Consider the following 14,482-nt stretch of genomic DNA (forward strand, 5'->3'; position numbering starts at 1 on the left):
GCCCATTCAAAGCCTAGTTCCTTCCATTAACATTGGCTTTAATGTTCATGTTAGGCCTAAGATTAACCCCCTAAATGTATACCTGTTTTCCCTCCAGATTAAACATTGACTGTGCAGTGGTGAATATTTCTTCCATGGCTAATGGTCTGGTGTCAGCTTTTTTTTAGGCAATCTAGTTTTTTTTTTTTAAGATTTTTATTTATTTCTTGGGGCACCTGGGTGGCTCAGTGGGTTAAAGCCTCTGCCTTCAGCTCAGGTCATGATCTCAGGGTCCTGGGATCGAGCCCCGCATCGGGCTCTCTGCTCATTGGGGAGCCTGCTTCCTCCTTTCTCTCTGCCTGCCTCTCTGCCTACATGTGATCTCTGTCTGTCAAATAAATAAATAAAATCTTTAAAAAAAAAGATTTTTATTTATCAGAGAGAGAAGGAGCAGGGGAAGGGGCAAAGGGAGAGGGAGAAGCAGACTCCCTACTGAGCAGGGAGCCCAACATAGGGCTTGATCTCAGGATACCGGATCATGACCTGAGCTTAAGGTAGACAGTTAACCGACTAAGGTACCCAGATGCCCTAATTAAGTGTTTTATTTTATTTCCAGTATTGTGAGCATACAGTGTTATATTAGTGTCAAATATGCAATACAGAGATTCAACAATTCTCTACATTACTCAGGGCTCATCATGATAAGTGCACTCTTAATCCCCATCATCTGTTTCACTCATCTCCCCACCCACCTCCCCTCTAGTAATCATCAGTTTGCTCTCTATATTTAAGTCTGTTTCTCAGTTTCTCTCTCTCTCTCTCTCTCTCTCTCTCTTTTTCCCCTGTGTTCACTTGTTTTGTTTCTTAAATTCCACATATGGGTAAAATGTGCTATTTGTCTTTCTCTGACTGACTTATTCACTTAGCATTATGCTTTCTAGCTCCGTCTGTGTCATTGCAAACGACAAGATTCACTCTTTTTTATGGCCTAGTAGTATTCCAGTATGTGTGCATGTGTATCTGTATGTATCACATCTTCTTTATCCATTCATCTATCAATGGACACTTGAACTGCTTCCATAACTTGGTTATTGTAAATAATGCTGCAGTAATCTTCAGTGTGCATGTATCCCTTTGAATTAGTGTTTTTTTATTCTTTGGGTACCTATCTAATAGTGTGATTGCTGGATATTATGGTAGTTCTTTTTTTAGCTTTTTGAGATACCTCCATACTATTTTTTATGTTGATTATTTCTACATGAATTAGATAAAACACTGAAAAACTGCAACATTCGGGTAAAGTACAAATAGCTTTTGTAGAGCATGGAATCTTGATGTGTGGTTGGGTCAAAATGGTGGAGTTGAAATGGTGGGATTGAAATGACCTGATTAATAAAAATTTGGTTCTAGGGGTGCCTGGGTGGCTCAGTCAATTAAGTGACCAACTCTTGCTTTCAACTCAGGTCATGCATGATCTCATGGGTCATGAGATGGAGCCCTGTGTTTGGCCCACACTCAGTGTGGAGTCTGCTTGAGATTCTCTGTTTCTGTTCCTCCCCACACTCGCTTGTGTTCTCACTCTTTGTCTGTCTGTCTGTCTGTCTCTCTCTCTCAAATAAATAAATAATAAAAATAAAAATTTTGTTCTAAATAGCCACTGATTGAATCGTCTCTTAAAATGAGTTCAAGGCCTTCCACAATTCTGTTCAACCCTGTGAGTCATCAAAGGCACTGCACTCTTTATTTTGCTGGATAATACAAATGCTTATATTTCCCAAAACACAAGAAAACTTGGTATGAATTTTATTTCATATCAGTTGTGCCTTCAGCCATGTGTAAAAGATATATGGAGTGAAGTACTTTAACATAGTCTGAATGAGAGCCCAACTGTAATCCAAATGGTACAGCAAGGACAAATTTATGTCAGGAAAATCAGGCCAAAGATCTTATAATAAAGTAACTGTAAAGCTCCTCCTTTATAAAATCATTTCCCAAGTACTTTAATTTATATGGGATTGCTCTATACGAGTTGGTTTAAGACACTCTATCTCATTTCTTAACAAAATGTAATAAAGGATTTTTCATGTGACAATGAAAACAAAGTGTTGAGTCTATGGCAGACATTTTGCTAGGTACTCAGAAGCAGTTGATGAAGTTGGACAAGCACCCTACTTGCAAGGAGCTTTAAGAACCTGGTGGAAGTGTTCAACCTAAAGATACTCTCATATAAGGAAGCTGGCTAGGAAAACCCAGCCTGACACTAGAGTACTTTCATGTGCCCAAAGCTCAATAATGAAGACTTTAATTGTACTTAGCTTCAAATATTGAATCTTTTTTCTTTGCCTTAAAATGTGATTGATACATTTTATAGATGCAAAAACTTTAAATAAGTATTTTAAAATGTGGAGTAAACAGATATATTAATCATTACAGTGTTATCAGAAGACTTCTTCAGTACTCAGCAAGAAAGGAAAAACACAGGTCATTAGCGGGAGAAGACTTGGGAGCCCCATGGGTTATACGCTATCTTGGACTTTCTAGTACTAACTGGTAATTAGATCTCAACTACTGAGTGAGAGAAGTAGAAACAGTGCCAGTTGGTTTTGTAGACAGAGGTACAGAGTAGGAATTTGGATATTTGGGTTACAGGTCACACTCCAAGGGTTTTAAGCTGTGTTGATCTTAAGCAAGCTATTTATTCTTTAAAAACCTCAGGGGGTTGCCTGGGTGGCTCAGTTGATTAAGCATCTGATTCTTGATCTCAGCTCAGGGCTCAGTTTCAGGGTTGTGAATTCAAGCCCTGGGTTGGGCTCCACATTGGGCATGGAGCCTACTTAAAAAGAATAAAGAATTAATTAAAAGCAGGCCTCGGGGACCTCATACCAAAAATGTCAAGGCTGGACTAGATCTGTGGGTCTCAGCTTTGACTGCTGGGGGTGTTTTACAAGTATATGCATGCCCACCTCCCCTCCTAACCCCATCCAGACCAAGTGAATTAAAGTTTCTAGGGAGATTTAAAATCCAGTAACTCTAGTGTAGAAGGTTAGAAACCAGTGACCTAGATGAGCTTTAAGGGCCAGCTCTAAAATGCTGGATCTATTCTATGTTATTAAGTCTAAAATTACTTTTCGAATGGGAACTATTCCTCAAAGTGCATTTCCCCTTATCTGATTAAATTTACTGTGCTTTTTTTCCTTTCCATATCTGTAGAATCTTATAAATTGCTGTTCTCACCTCTATAAACATTTAGAAAGTCATGATTAAGCATATAGATCACTGCCTGAGTGAGATAAGATTCTTTTTAAATCCCTGGATCCCTGAAGAAATAGAAAAGGTAGGTTAGCTAGTAACCTGCTTTAGCACGCAGAACAAAAGGAAACCTAAATACCCACATCCATGTTTCTTTTCAGACCGACTCATTCATTTACTTCCTGTAGTCTTTCCTCACATACTGTGAATGGACAGCCAAAAAGATGAACTCATTCAATTAAGTACCAGAGCTGGAGTAGAAGGATGCCAGGTTAGGTTATCATTAAGTGGTACATTGCCTGGCAAACTGTGACTGCTTAATAAACGTTTGTTGAGTAATGAACAAAAGGGAATTTTAAGAAGGTTTTTTCCTATTCTTGAAAACACTTTCCTCATTCATTCAACAGTACTTCAAATTATGCTTCTGAGCATAGTTACAGCTAATTAAATCCATTCTTTAAAATTCTCCACACAAAAATAAATTTGTCGTAGGTAGAAATTATCCATTTAATTTTTCACATGCAGGAGATATGAATGCTAGTTTAAGGGTCTTCTTATTTACCGTCATGACTCATTCAATGCATTTTAAATATAGAACCTTAAATTATCCACATCAAAGGGTATGGTTTCGATTCAGAAAACATAATTGCAACCAATTTGAATTTTTGTGTTATAATGAATGACTAATTGCCTTTATAGCAGGTTCAGAATAAAATGTTATGGTAATATGGCAAGATTCCTATATGAGGGTAAAATGGAGATGAGCTTGAGTCATGGGTAAGCTAAAGTTAAAAGAAAGAACAATCTGTAAGCACAGCTTAGTTGAACATATTAACAGGGAGAATCAGATCTTCCCAGTAAGGAAAGAATTTCAGGCATATATTCTCCACTTCTAATTAGCCAGGAAACCAATTAGATAAGTATTGCTGCTGACCCACTATCTTCAGTAACTTTGAACAGTAAATACTTCTAGCTCCCTCTTTTTTGTTATTCACTGATTAAATCTTCACAGAAAGTGAATCATCCAAACCTTCAGTACGTTCAATTTCTATATCCCACTTTGAGAAAATCTCCGTAAATCCCATCCTGCCATCTGAAGCACTGTCATGGCGCTATGTAATTCATTTGAGATTTGTCATTTTATTTAATTCATGCCTCAGTTTTACTTATTGTAAAATTTACTCATTCCTGTATTTGGAATAGTTCTTGTCTAGATGTGAAATGGAAGCTAAAGCTCACCAGAATTGCACTGTAGTGAATTTTTTGTCATAAGCAAATGATTTCAATATAATTAAAGAACATGGTATTTATAAAATGAAAGATTTTAGGGGAGCCCATAGTTACAATTTTTGTTTTATGCCCTGGAAAGGAGGAAAGAAAATGGTTTCTAAAAACTGGTGTAGGGAAAACCTCTTTCCATCACATTTCTCAACCAGATTCTTTGATTGGGTTGAGTCTCTCTTCTGTTGGAATAGGAAGTTCCTCCATTGGAACTCCAGGTTGCAGTGAGCCTCAATCAGTGCAAGAACATAATGGAGTCTCTGGCCCTCCTTAGAAAACAGTGTGAGCCCATGGTGAGGCACCTGAGTGGCTCAGTCGGTTAAGCAATGGACTCTTGATTTCAGCTCAGGTCATGATCTTAGGGTTGTGAGATTGAGCCTCACATCAGGCTCCATACTCCCTCCCTTTGCCCCCCATCACTATTCCCCCACCTCTTAAAAAAGAAAAACACCACTGTGAGCCCAAACACAGCAGGTCCCCCTGCCCCATCACTGAAAAAAAGACCCCTGATCAAATGAAGGCTGGATAATGTTTAATTGTAAGGCCTGCTGATTTCTAACGCCTGGAATTGGGCAGGAAAGATGGTCTTAAGAAATTCTTAATTCTTGTGGCCTAAGTTTCCTCCTTTGAGTCACAGGGACTTGGGAATCGATATGAATAATAAGTAAGAATAGTTAATTGATTATAACTATGCACTAAGCCCTTAAAACTACAGTAAGTCCTTTCACCAAACTGACCATGGAAACCATATGCTTTCAGGGAAAATTGAGACTGAGAGAAGTTATGTGGCTTTCCAAAGTTATATTGCTAATAATTGTTGAAGCTGAGATTCAAATTCAGGTCTGTCTGATCCCAAAACTGTCTGATTCCAAAGACTCTGAAAGTCTGTGATTATTATAAATTTGTCCCTATCAAATTCCAGATAGCTTTGTTGAAGATTATGAATGAAGAATCTGACTGAACTTTGTAGAACAACAAATTTGAAGTAAAGTAAACCAAATATAACCCTTTGTTCTTTAATGATATCTGGTAAAATGGATTAAAAGCCTCAGTGTCATTCTGGGTAGACAGTAAATACCACCCCCCCCAAAAAAAGCTTATCTTTGCAGCAGCTCTTTTTCAATGCAGTATATCATTCATGTTACTTTCTGCACAAGGAACTTCCGGTATTCATTTCTTGAGCACTTGCTCATCATATATTTGTATTTCCAACAAAGATTCATTGAGGACCAGGTGTATGGTAGGTAGGCATACAGCAGTAAACAAGAAGACAAAATTTCTACTTTTTTGGAGTTTACAGTCTCTTGGGGAAAACCCACAGTACCAAGTAAAGAAACTATGCATGCAAACACACAAACACTTCTCCATACACACACATTTATACATATGGGTATTCTCACGCACAATACTCCTACCCACTTACACACAAATAAAGATGGGTGCTTTGGAGGACAACAGTCGAGGCAAGCAACTTAAGAGAGATGCATGGTGGAGAAAGTACTCTGGTTAGAGTCTAATCTCAGATTGAGTACTCTGACAGAAAATGCTGAAGGAGATGCCAGCCACGGGGCCATTTGTGAGGGATCCAGTGGTAAGCAAAAGAGATCAATTTCTGGCCTTCAAAGAATTCCCAGTCCTGAGATGGGGACAAATGTAAATTAAACTAATCACAGAAGTACATAATTGCTAACTCTGACAAGGGCTCTGGAGGGGAGTTATAGGATGCTATGTGAGTTTATTAATGGGAGGCCTGGTCTCATCTGGCACTTGGGAGAAGCTTTTCCCTGAGGAAGTGCGATTTTGTTACAGACTTGGAAAAGCAAAGGCATTAAAGAGGTGTAGGCAGAGTGGGGAGATGTCTGGGACGGGAGGGTCTGCTGCCACGGAGAGATGGTGGGGTGGCTCCCGGAGTGCGGGAGCAAAGTGGGGTGACACAAGGTTGCACAAGTGAGCGGGACTGGGTCGTATAGGGCCTTGCAAACTATGCCACCTGCTTAGAGCTTTATTTTCAGAACCATGGGAAGCAAAAGATGAAGAAGACCTTGGGTTTTTCTGGGGTGGAGGGGCATAGAGAATAATACAAGACACACCCTGAGATATGTACAAAGGTGGACTGGTGGTCAGATGTGCCTAGAATTTCCAGAATTGGTGAGGGTCTCCACAGTAAGATAGCTGAGATACCCCAGGCAATGTGCAAATCGTCTATCCGGGAAAAGACTCTTTCACTACCTGTTGGCTTTTAGACTACATTCTCGACTTTCCTTTTTATTATTATTTTAAAATTTTTCTTCCCAGTTATATTAAAAATTGGGCAGTCAGGAACTCTGGATTTTGGTAGCTTATTTGTCTTATTGTGTTGGAGGGTGACCTCCTGAGAGTGTGCTAAAGTCATCTCTGGAGCCCTGTTCCCTGGTTGTGATCCTCTTGATTCGGAATAAAAGCTTAGAAAGGATATGCTTCCTGGGGCAGAGAAGGGGATAGTGATTGCCTCTTAGTTGATCTCCCTCTCTTTGCCAATTGCAGTTCTTTCTGCAGCCTCTAAGAATTTCCATTCCTATCCCTCTCACTACAGACATGAGAGCCTTGATATTGCAGAGGAGCAGAGCAAAACACTAAAACCGAATCTGAAGACTTTGGTTGAATTCACACCTTTACTGTCTCCTAAATGTGTAGGTTTAGGAGAGTCCCTCGGATTTTTTGCTCTCCCATTTCCTCCTTTTTAAAAGGAGGAAATTAGTCATTTGGCCATCTTTTGAGTTTGAGTATAGGACTATAATGCTGGCTATTACGTTGCCTTAAGACTAATCTCTAGCTGGTTGATAGGTTTAAGAGTTTTCTTCCCAACCAGAGACTAGAGAGTATGTAAATAAGGGTTTTAATATCTTCTTCCTACCCCTGCCCTGATAGTTTCTGCTAGGTTTGGCTTCGTGGGCATGCATAGGTGCAGTCACACCTCGGCCCAGTGCTTAGAACGGCTCATACTTGGTTCCATGCTTTGCTAGAGGCATCTTAAAATTCATATTTTTGAACAAGGGCCCCACATTTTCATTTTGCACCAGGTCCCGCAAATTTTGAAGCAGCCCTGCTTTCTGCTGTTGTGAGATTGAGGGAATGCCATTGGCCCACTACCTCTATTCCCACGCTTCATAGCTTTCAACAGTTTCATCTCCTTAATGACCACTCCCAAGCTCCTTTGTGTGGCATTCAAGGTCCCCTATGTCCTGCCTTATACCTACTTCTCTCATGGGGGTTCCATGATCTGTGATTTTAGTCAGCTGCTTCCCTTTGCATTGAAAGCCCCTCCCCTCTCTTCACCTGACAAGCTCCTGCATATCCTTGAAGACCCCACTCCGCCATCATGCCATTCAGGCATTCATCATGCCTATTTTTTTTTTTTAGATTTTATTTATTAATTTGACAGAGATCAGGCAGAGAGTCAGGCAGAGAGAGAGGGGCAAGCAGGCTCACCGCCGAGCAGAGAGCCCGATGTGGGGCTCGATCCCTGGACCCTGAGATCATGACCCGAGCTGAAGGCAGAGGCTTAACCCACGGAGCCACCCAGGTGCCCCCAGGATGCCTATTTTTTTTTTTAAAGATTTTATTTGTTTATTTGACAGAGAGAAATCACAAGTAGATGGAGAGGCAGGCAGAGAGAGAGAGGGGGAAGCAGGCTCCCTGCTGAGCAGAGAGCCCGATACGGGACTCGATCCCAGGACCCTGAGATCATGACCTGAGCCGAAGGCAGCGGCTTAACCCACTGAGCCACCCAGGCGCCCTGGGATGCCTATTTTTGACCCCTAAGGCTGCATCATGGGTTTCTCCTCAGAAGCCTCTGGTACCTGCTTCTATAACAGAATCTGCTGCATCATATTAAAATCAGCTGTTTATGTGTCAGGTTCCTTGATGACTTTCAAGTATAGGGACCCAGTTTCTCATATTTTGATAACCCTAGTACTTAGAATTATATTCGGCTAAAGCTTCCTATGTCGAATATATGTATATAAAGAAAATGCTTCTTAAATGAATAGTAGAAAAAAAATCTGTTATAATAAAAAAATGCTTTCCTTGCTTATTTATCATGCGTATCATGTCGCTTATTTTTACATATTGACCTGACATAAAATTAGGGCAAATTTAAACTTAACATGCCACTCAAGCACTGAGGTGTTTATGGTCTATTTTTGAGACACTGTCCATTTTTTTGGTTCACTGGTAAGCTAGTGAGCATCCCAGATAGTGTGAAAATACATAAATTTAGATCAAACTCATTAACAATCTTAGTAAACAATGTATGCTCATTTGCAAAGAAAATAAATGGCATAGACAAATATGCCAGAATACAAAACATTTTTTCATTTATGCATCTATTTGCAAGTCAAAATAATAATGCTAGGTAAATGAAAAGATAGTGCATATTAGATATATGCAAATATTTCACCAAATAAATTAGACCTTATCAGTTATCACCCATAGCAAAAGACTAAGGAGTGTTTGCATAACATGAAGGGTGTCTGAGCTCACATGCCATCCATTTGGGTTTGGTGAACAGAATATAATTCCTGTAAATCTATGTCATCACCAAACATTGTTTTCATGTCGTGAAATTCTAATTAATGGAACATTTTGTCTTAAAACAAATGAATGTGTGCCCTGTGGAGCCGTACATTATTTAGCTATCATTTCACACAACTTCCTTCCTTGCCTGGGTCACGTGTTATTTCTGCAAGTCTCCAGGTGAAAATAAAAGCCCACAGGGCCTCCTATGCAGGACAAAGCTTCCCTCCAGTGATGGGGGGAATATGTGGGCCAGGAGGATGGACAGGCCTCAGGTGTGGTATGAGCTGGGATTCCAGAACTGAGCCTGCCACAGGCTACAAATACCTTGCAGGAGTTGGGGCCCAGGGATGGCACTGGGCTAAAACTCCTAATTGTCTACAAAAACCCAACTCTCTCTCTTCTTCCAGTGGTGGATCTTCCTTTAGCTCAGCTCAGGGTTTTTTAACTATAGCATGACTGACATTTAGGACCAGGTGATTGTGTGTTTTAGAGTATTTAGCAGTATCCCTGGATGCTACCCACTAGACACAAGTAGCACCCTTCCTTGCAAGTTGCGATAATGGGAAAATGTCTGCAGACATTGCCAGACATCACAAAATCACCCCTACTGAAGAGGCCCTGTCTTAACTGGTCCCGTATGTTGCACATGGGAAGACTGCATTTTCTGGCCTCCCTTGCACCTGTGTGGGAGTACCAGCAAGTCCAATCAGCCCATCTCCAAACCAGAATCTAGTCATCTTTAAGTACCTCCAGTGTTGCATGCTGGTGTGAGTTGCCCAGTGGTGGATCCTCAGAATCATTCCCACCAGAACTCCTGTAATAGTCTTCTACCTCATTCCCTGGCTTCTAGATCCTCCCTCCCAACAACTGAGTCTAGTCTCAGGACCCCAACTCGAGGGATCCTGTTAAAATGTGAGATAAGGGAAATCCTCATTAATTCAAAATTCTCCAGTGGATCTCACCTGACTCGGTAAGACAAGTCCTTGCAATGTCCCTTTACCTCTCAGACCTTAACTCCCACTGCCCTCCTTACAGCCCATATGTCAGCACACCTTTTCTGTGAAGAGCCAGATAGTAAATATCTTAGATGTTATGGGCCATGCAGTCTTTGAAGTATATATATCCTTTTAGTGTATACTTGGAGTCTAATTTTCTTTAAAGTGACATGTTTTTAATGGACTGGAAGTCATTATTTAAAAGTAATTGTTTGACTTCTGGCACAAAAGCTACAAAGCAGAAATGTTTTCACTTCATGTCGACTGTGGTCCTAGAGAGTAGTTTAGAAGTTGGTAACATGCTGGTGAGGCTTCGATTCCTCAAGAGTGAAGCAATGTCTTGTGTCTGGAAATTCTTTCCTCGTAATCTCTGTCAATTCTGGTCTAGCAAGAATGCTCACAAGACACCCGAAATTCTAAGAAGCATGAAGGGGAACATCTTCCATCTGGAGTATGAGTTGTTCGATTATTAACATAGTTTGCCATCTGTTCTGGGTGCAAACAAAGTGAACATTGTGACTGTCTACATACAGAGCATTGACTGAAGGGGATGGGTATTCAGAGGATGAGATCTCTGCCAAACTAGAAACAAGAAAGCAGCAGCAACAAAATCCTAACTCCTAACTTGGATGATTGTGACTGCCAGATTCCCTGGACCGTTATCTGCTCCTGTGTGTGTGCGCGCGCACACACACGCACGTGCACTTGGTGTCAAAAAGTGGCTCAGGATATCTGTTGTTAGGATTAGCTGTCATTTACCTGACACTGCCATTCCTGTTGAAGAGCCTGCCTTAAGGCTGGGGAAAACTACACTTCCCACAATTCCCTTCTTGATGGGTTCTATGTTAAGGTTTGTCAGTAAGAAGAATTTGAGAGATTTCAGAGGTAGAAGGGAGGCAGAGGCTATTTTGTTTGGGGGCCTGTAGGCGTCAGATGAGGTTACTTTATTAGACATAGTAGGATTCCAGATATTTCTGTGGTCTCCCATTTTATGATCTCACTTTCCAGGCTGGATATGGTGGCTTCTCAGGTTTCCCTGTGAACACCTGCTTTTCTACCCAGAGCTTCAGGTTCAAGTCCTCCCTTCGGACGATAGCCTTCCAGAGCTTCATTTTTGTAGTGACTCTCATATTTATATAAACCCTGATTTCTATATTAAGCCCCTTATTCTGGTAGCATGCTTAGTGCCTCTGCTTTCCTGACTAAACCCAGACAGATACAGATAATACAGGTACTCCAGGCTTATAAGTACAAAACACTATTTTAATGCAAGTTACTATAGTTTTGTTCAGTTAAGACTTATTAAGCATCTGGCCACCTAGGTGGCTCAGTTGGTTGGGCGACTGCCTTCAACTCAGGTCATGATCCTGGAATCCTGGGATCGAGTCCCGCATCGGCTCCCAGCTCCATGAGGAGTCTGCTTCTCCCTTTGACCTTCTCCCCTGTCATTCTCTCTCTCACTCACTATCAAATAAATAAATAAAATCTTTTTAAAAAAAAGACTTGCTAAGCATCTTAATGTTCCAAACATTGAAAAGAAATGAGAATGAAAAAGTGTCCTGCCCTTGAAGCCAGCAGGGGGTTTAGAACATGTAGACAAGTGGTTCCCAACCAAGAGTGATTTTACCCACCAGGGGATATTGGGCAATGCCTGGAGAACTCTTGGTTGTCATAAGGGAGGAGGAGGTGGTGTTATTGGCATCTAGTGAGTAGAGGCCAGGATACTGCTAAACATCCTGCAACGCACAGGACACTTGGCCACAGCAAAGCATGAATTAGCTAGCTTGAAATCTTAATAGAGCTAAGGTTGGGAAACACAGACACAGAAAAATAATTCCAATAGAATGTGATATGTGCTATGGTAAAGGAAAATACAGACCAACAGGATAATAGGGAAGAGGTAATGTTAGGCTGGAGTAACTAAGGAGAAGTTCAATGTCATCCTTTCTCTATTAGCACCATGAAATGCCCTGCCTCTGGAAGATATACATGAGTGTTCCAGAAAAGTGAGCCATGTCAAGAGGCAGCCTTATTTCATCAACTGAGCCCATTTTTTAAGGCAACTACACAACATCACAAAGGCACTTGTCTGTGCCTTTTGGCCAGGAGTTAGTATCTTTTAATATTTCTGTATTTTAATCAGGGAGGATTTGTTACAAAGGACAGAAACCTGCTTCACGGTGGCTTAAATAATTGGGGGAATTTCTTCAAGAAATTACTATAAAAAGTATTGTAAGAAAATCTCCTGAGTCTCCACGGATCCAGAAGCAGTGCCCTGTATCCTGGTTTCAAATCTTGGCCCTGCCTCTAACCAGTGTGGGGGCTGGCTAGAGGACTCAGTCCTCGGCATACAGCAGTCTCCTCTGCACTAAGACAGAAATAGCAACAACTTGCCTTAGGGTTTTTGAAAGGATTCAGTGAGATAATGCATATTAAGGGCCTACAACAGTGCCGGATATAGAGTATATAGTCAATAAATGTTAGTAACGATGAGGATGTTGATGAGGCTGTGAGCAGGGCTCCCCAGCCCAGGAACTCCAGTGATCAAGTCAGGAAATGACATTGTTCTCAATCTCTCATGGCCATTATTCTCTCCCGTTTTCAGTTTTTCTCCTTTCGGCTTCCTTTACTTATGCATATTCCAGCTGGGCCAACCCAGCCTCAAACCTATGGGGACGCTGTCAACTCAAGTCCTTGCTTTTATCTATCATTTAATTAGAGTACTTTTCATTCAAATGCTTAAAAGAGAGAATGTCATGGTTATTGCAGCTTATGGACTGTTGTGCTTGGGTCATTGAATAGGAAAAGGGGTATGAGATACAAACAAAATAGCCCGAGGACAGAGTGAGGTGCAAGCGTGCAGAATGTCCCCGAAGGCACACCACTTGAGGAACCACAGAAGGAAAAAGAGAGGCTGGCCTTGGAAACAGATGAGCCTGGTTCATATGACAGGTGTTTTCAAAAGAGTGAAGAGCATTTGTAATAATGGCTCCCAGGTTGCTAATCAGAAACAAATGGTTGACATTACAGGTAGACAGAAGTCAACTCACCGTGAAGAAGAACTTTTTTAACAACTCCGTGACTGGACATGGAGCACAACACCTTGGAAGGTAATTAATTCCTTCTTGCTAGAGATGTTCAAACCATTTGTTAGAGATGTTGGGTATAGACTTAACATGTCTGTTAAGCAACTAGATTACCATTTCTGTACCTACTAACTTTGGTCATCTCTGATCATATGAAAATTACTAAGATAAGAAGTCTAGGAGGACAAAACACATGGAAGGTGCTGACCCATGTGCAGGGAAGATGTATTCAATAAGCTGTGCCCTGCTATGACCCTCCTTGACCTCCTGGATGTTTCTAGTCATTCTGATCCCATTTTGAGAAACCTTGCTCTATTATACTTAGCCCCACAGAAACAGATTGGTTCAGGTATAGTTTCTCTTTCAGCTATCTTTGACTTGCACAGTATTTTATTTCATTATTTCCAAGGGTTTCACTTAAGCAACAGGTCCCTTACTACTGTTATAATTTTAAATAAGATTCTTATATGGAATATATAAAATACAGACTATGGAATAATGAAACCCCTGAAATAGTAACATAGAACCTCACATTATATGAAGAATTAGGCCCCGAATGGGTGTATTTCTGGAGGTCAACACACCGTATTCATAGAGTCCTATCTTCATTCCGTTTTGAAGCCTACAGGCCACAGGGAATAATATCAACCCTCCAAGTAGCCATCTCTTCTCTTCCCTCCCACTGCTTGATTTCTACTGAAAAGAGGCAGTGCCGTGGGCCGTCAGGGTTTGGTAAGCTGGTTGCTGCTGCCGGAAGCTCAGTAAAACTCAGGAACTGAGAACTCAATCAGTGAGACTGGACCTCTAGTGTTGCCCTGGATCCCCTCCTCTCTACTTGGAAGAGACAGGTGAACGTCATGATGGCATCACCCAGGCATGACTTGAAGAAGCATTAGGAGGCTTTGACAGAGGGGCAGTGAAGCATGGCCCAAGGAAAGAGACATCTGCGGGCCATCACTTCATCTTCCATGGAACAAACACATTTTCTGCAGGTGAACAACTAGAAACCTGCTTCCTCCGGCCAATCATTATTTCCTCCTGAATTTGAATGATCCCAGTAAACTAGATCTTCTCAAATGAATATGGACTGTAGGTTCTGTTTTAAAATGAGCAGTTACGGAAGCATACGAGCCCTGTAAAGCATTGGGAGGCACTTTTGTAGTGCTTTTCCCAAGGACATTCAGAGCAGCAAAGTGAACCAGAAACACGGGCTATGCTCCATTATTCCAGGTTTTTGTCTGGTTTCGCAGATCATCTATGCCCTAGCTCTCTTTTCCCTTCCCTACAACCACTGGTTCACTAGCATTTTGACTGTAGCTTCTTACGAGCAACTCT

The 14,482-nt window shown here is 41.2% G+C and overlaps 2 protein-coding genes across 4 annotated transcripts in view; one reads left to right on the forward strand and one right to left on the reverse strand.

The window, feature by feature from the left end:
* FANCB (FA complementation group B) overlaps window positions 1–14,482 on the forward strand; it is a 366,354-nt gene that overhangs the window by 154,223 nt on the left and 197,649 nt on the right. Inside the window, exon 11 of the mRNA XM_082717012.1 lies at window positions 13,092–13,171. The gene's annotated coding sequence lies outside the window, so the exon portion shown is untranslated. The remainder of the gene's footprint in view (window positions 1–13,091; window positions 13,172–14,482) is intronic.
* Window positions 1–14,482, reverse strand: part of GLRA2 (glycine receptor alpha 2) — a 180,270-nt gene that overhangs the window by 2,025 nt on the left and 163,763 nt on the right. The gene's annotated exons all lie outside the window — the stretch shown is intronic.

This window comes from Mustela nivalis, assembly GCF_964662115.1.
Source record: "Mustela nivalis genome assembly, chromosome: X".
Lineage (NCBI taxonomy): Eukaryota > Metazoa > Chordata > Mammalia > Carnivora > Mustelidae > Mustela > Mustela nivalis.